Below are 5,492 nucleotides of genomic sequence, written 5' to 3'. Positions count from 1 at the left end.
AGCCAGAGCTGCCTCGCAAAAACGCTGCAGCCTGCCACATGTAGGGGGGAGGGCAGGGGAGAGGAGAATTGTTGGCCATGTATGGATGCAGGGCAGGGAGAGAGAAGAAATCACTGGACAGGAGGGGAGAGGGCAGAGCAGGGGAGAGAATTGCTGACATGGATGGATGGAGGGGAGGGCAGGGAAGAGAGGAGAATTGCTGGGCATAGATCGAGGGGACAGGGGAGAGAGGAAATTATCTGGAGATAGATGGAGGAGAGGGCAGGGGAGAACGGAGAGTTCCTGGACATGGATGGATGGAGGGGAGGGCAAGGTAGAGAGGAGAATTCTGGACATGGATGATGGGAGATGGGAAGATGGGATCCGGAGATGGGAAGGCGGTAGAACAAGAGGACATGAAATGAGATTGAAGGGGGGCAGACTCAAAAAAGATGTCAGGAAGTATTTTTTCACGGAGAGGGTGGTGGATGCTTGGAATGCCCTCCCGTGGGAGGTGGTGGAGATGAAAACGGTAACGGAATTCAAACATGCCTGGGATATGCATAAAGGAATCCTGTGCAGAAGGAAGGGATCCTCAGGAGCTTAGCTGAAATTGGGTGGCGGAGCAGGTGGGGGGAAGAGGGGTTGGTGGTTGGGAGGCTAGGATAGGGGAGGGCAGACTTATACGGTCTGTACCAGAGCCGGTGATGGGAGACGGGATTGGTGGTTGGGAGGTGGGAAATACTGCTGGGCAGACTTATACGTCTGTGCCCTGAAAAAGACAGGTACAAATTCAAGATAAACTCATATCTTGGGCAGACTAGATGGACCATGCAGGTCTTTTTCTGCCGTCATCTACTATGTTACTATGGATGGATGAATGGGGACAGGGGAGAGAGGAAATTTTCTGGAGATGGATGGAGGAGAGGGCAGGGGAGAACGGAGAGTTCCTGGACATGGATGGATGGATGGATGGAGGGGAGGGCAAGGGAGAGAGGAGAATTCTGGACATGGATGGATGAATGGGGACAGAGGAGAGAGGACATTTGCAGGATATGGGTGGATGGATGGAGGAGAGGGAAGGGGAGAATGGAGAGTTGTTGGACATGGATGGATGGAGGGGAGGGACGTCAGGAAGGAGATGCACATGGATGGAGGGGAGGGAAGAGAGGAGAAATGCTGGACATGGATGGAGTGGAGGGCAGGGAAGAGAGGAGAAATGTTGGACAAGGATGGGGGGAAGGAAAGATAAAGGAAGGAGATGCACACGGATGGAGTGGAAGGGAGAGAGGAGAAATGCTGGACATGGATGGAGGGGAGAGAAGACAAAGGTTGTAGATGCACATGGATGGAGGGGAGGGGAGTGAGGAGAAATGCTTTATATGGATGGAGGGAAAATTGCTGAATTTAAAGGCTGGATTGGAACACTTTGAGGGCAGATGTTGAAACTGGAGAAAGGATAGGGTGGTAGACAGGACGCATAAGGACACAGAAAGATGGTGGACATGGTGAGAGAAAAAAATATCAAATGGAAAGAAGACACTGGGACCAAAGCTAATAGAAAAACTAAATGCTCTGACAGCAAAGGTAGAAAACATTTTTTATTCAAAATTTATTAATTGGAATATGTCAGCTTTTGGAAATGTACATCTGTGATATTTTGCATGTAAGTTTCAATGTTTCTAGTATTGCTGCATGCTGAGTCTGACTTCTTGTATTTTGCCTTCATATCTGTTAAGCCATGTGTTTTTCATGTGTGATCAAGATGCAGTATTCTGCTAGCGTGAAGTATTTGCAGCCCTTTTTGTTTTATTTTGGTTTCACTAGGTTGTGTACTGGTGTTTTAGAGCCCGGTGTAATTATAGTGCTGCCTTTCCACACATAAAGGTTGTAGCTCGTCCTGTCCTTGGAATTAGTGCTGTTATGGTTTGGTAAGGCTATGAGTGTGTTTTGCACAAGTTTGTATATAGTGTTTTGCAGTGGAGAGATTGTGTGTTGGCCTTACTAAGTTGGCACCAAAACACCAGAAAGGGTGTACAGCGTAAATCATGACACACTACCTCTTGAAGGATCTACATATGGTCGTTAATAAAAGGAGCTCATTGTGAACACTAGCCACCCTAAAAGGGTGTTTTTTGGCTCTACACGTATCATGATATTATGATCCCTTGTTTCATATTGTTGACGGTCTGCATGTTCCGTATGGTGGTATATTGGTGTATTAGGGTCTTCCCAGTGTAATATTTATGGTACAGTAAGGTTCTGAGTGTGTTTTTGCACAAAGTTGTGCATAGTGTTTTGCAGTTGAGCGATTGTGTTTAGTATATGCTTTGAGCAACCACTTTATTCTTTGACATATGATACATATCTAATATCTAAATTTAATAAAAGGTATTAACTGTGACTTTTATTTTTACTTATTTTTTTTCTGTGTGTTGTCAAACACTTATGGAGGTAAGCTCCGCCCCTGGCCCACCCCCTAATCCCGCCCCCTTTAGCCTCCCCAAACAGTTGGACCACCGACCGCCTATGGCAGGTATGGATGGGAGGGCAGAGAGGCATGGATGGGAGGGCAGCAGCAGGGCCCAGGGAGAGGACAAATTGCTGGAAGGGGAGGGGAGAGAGGAGGATTGCTAGCTATGGATGCAGCAGGGAAGGGCAGAGAGGGACAAGGATGGACATGGGGGCCCAGGGAGAGGACGATTTGCTGGAAATGGAGGGGAGGGGAGAGAGGAGGATTGCTGGCTATGGATGGAGGAGGGAAGGGCAGAGAGGGACAAGGATGGACATGGGGGCCCAGGGAGAGGACAAATTGCTGGAAATGGAGGGGAGGGGAGACAGGAGGATTGCTAGCTATGGATGGAGGAGGGAAGGGCAGAGAGGGACAAGAATGGACATGGATGGGAGGGCAGGACCCAGGGAGAGAGAAGAAATTGCTGGAAATGGATATAGAGCAAGAAATGAAGAAGAAAGGAGGAAAGTAAAGAAATAAATTAGCCCTGGAAATGGAGTTAAGAGGACAGATAGCAGCAGACTCAGATACTGGGCCAGCATGATCGGAAAAAGAAAGTCACCAGACAACAAAGGTAGAAAAAAATCATTTTATTTTCATTTTAGCGTTTGGAATATGTCCACTTTGAGAATTTACATCTGCTATCTTATTTTGCAATGTATAGCAATTTGTTTCTAAGAATATTGCTGACAATTCCTGTCAGTGTGGCAAGTGGTGAGCGATCATTTTCACCAGGGGGGGGGGGGAGGGGGCGCCAACTGATAGTCTGCAGGGGGGCGCCAGAGACCCTAGGCACGGCCCTGTTGATCAGCCTCACCATAGGCCCCTTTTACTAAAGCTTGCTAGTGATTCTGAAAGCCTATTCACTTTGAATGGGCTTTGTCGGCATTGTCGCGTGGGAATCGTAAGCGTGGTTTGGTAAAAGAGGACCTATGTTTTGTGGATCTCTCATCTGCAAGCAGCACCAAGTTCTAGTGCATGAAAGAAAAAAAAAAAAAGAATGAGTAGAGCTATCAAGACTATTGATGGTTCATCTTTGTTGCTGAGCCTTTTAACCCCTCATCTTAACAATAGTTTATGATCCTCAGGAAGTACTGAGTTTCAACCTGATTCATACCTATATTTTGCCATCATTCTGGGTTTACCTTGGCTAGAATGGCATAAAGCCTTATGTCCAGTGGAAAACATGTCAGTTAGCTTTCCCTTCTGTATTCTGCCAACAGAGTGGTATGCTTGATATAGAACTGAAGGAAAGTGATCCATAAGAGAGTGCTTTGGGAAGCTATTACTGATTGAAAACTAAAGAAGAAACTGTACATTTACCCAAGAAATACTCAAAAGTACTGTGAGGTGTTTGATAAGGAGACACTCTATTTGCTAATCATCCTGGCATCCACAGGACCAGAGAATTAGTTGGCCTGGGCTTCAGGTAGTCAAGGTAGGCCCAGGATCTAAAGGAATATATTACATCATGCAAAATTTGTGCCTGAAAAAGATATTAGAAAGTTCTTGAGGCATTTCTTTTCCTGTCTCTGACCACACCATGTAAGCCAGTGTTCTTCATTGCAAGGCTCGGGGGCCTCCACAGACCTCAAGTGTGACTCCTTAACTCTCAATATATACTTTTCCTCACCTTGTCCAAAGGCTTTCTGCTGGCACTGTTTCGAAAACAACTGCTCTGTTTTCCTTCAGGACTATGTGACTCTCAATGAATTTGAGCTAAACTGCCAAAAAAACTCCCACACTATTCTTGTGAAACTATGAGTAACATTTTAGAATAGACATACAGATTGGGACTGAGACATCCAGGTTGGGGCATCTGCTAGTATTTTAGAACAGGATCTGCCAGCATAAAGTCTGTACTAAAATACATGGCAAAATGGATGTCCATTTTAGAAAGAAAAATGTCCAATATATGGATATGGAAAAAATAGGTAAATAAACATTCAGTTAATATCACATAAGTGTCTATGTTGTGACATAGATGTTCATTTTGGTCAAAACTGTTGTAACAACTGGTGTGTAGGTCTTTACCATGGACTAGCTGTCATGACTGTTGATATTGTTGCCGCACTTATCAGCATCTCAAGAGGAGGCAGTAGGTACAGTGGTGCTATCAGCAGTACATTAGCGTGTCTATACAGGTCTGCTCCCCTTCCCAACCTCCACCTGGAATTCTGATCCCCCTCCTAAGAGTTCCTATCCCCACAATATAAAACCCCACCCCAGACACAACAGCACAATTTTAGATAGAGGCAACCAAGGTCCTCTAGATATTCAGGTCTATTTGTCCAGCCTATCATCTTTGATCCAATGGTCAGAGAAAATTAGTGGACCAGACCCAGCAACAATATCACCACTGATTCTGTGACTATCACCAAAATGACCGAACACAGTTACTTCCAGTTACAGAGTTCACCTGCAACAATTCAGAATATTCATCAACCAAATCTTGCCTTCTTTCCTAATAATGGTTAGCACTAAGAGGAAGTCCAACAACAACAGACTAGGCAAAAGATCTGAATAGGTTGTATGCACAAGACTGCAAGAATTAGAAAGACAAAAAGAGGATCAGAAGAATGTTAACACCCCAGAGCCTGGAGAAGAAGAATCTTATCTACCTAGCCTCTACAATTAGATTCCCCAGGTACAGAAGGTAATATATAATTTATTTTGAATTATTATTAATATTAAAGAAAGAGAGAGAGAGACTAATGGGCTCACCTCCCACCACCTGCTGGAGACTGAGAATACTGAGGCTAGGGTCACATGGCCAGGGCTTGTATTGGCTCTCTAGAGTCAGATGTTTGTCAGTCTTTACCTGCTGGAAGGTATGCACAACCCCATCAGTCCAATCCTGGGCTGGTCCGGAGGGACACTAAGGAAGTTTCAAGTTTATTAATGTCTTAATACACTACACAAGAACAAACTTTCAGAGCAGTGGACAATTGTAAATACAATAAGGAGAAGAGGAAATGGATAGCAAATGTGTAGTCCAATA

Source organism: Microcaecilia unicolor, chromosome 3 (genome assembly GCF_901765095.1).
Source record: "Microcaecilia unicolor chromosome 3, aMicUni1.1, whole genome shotgun sequence".
In the NCBI taxonomy this organism is placed as follows: Eukaryota; Metazoa; Chordata; class Amphibia; order Gymnophiona; family Siphonopidae; genus Microcaecilia; species Microcaecilia unicolor.
This window is presented reverse-complemented; position numbering follows the sequence as displayed.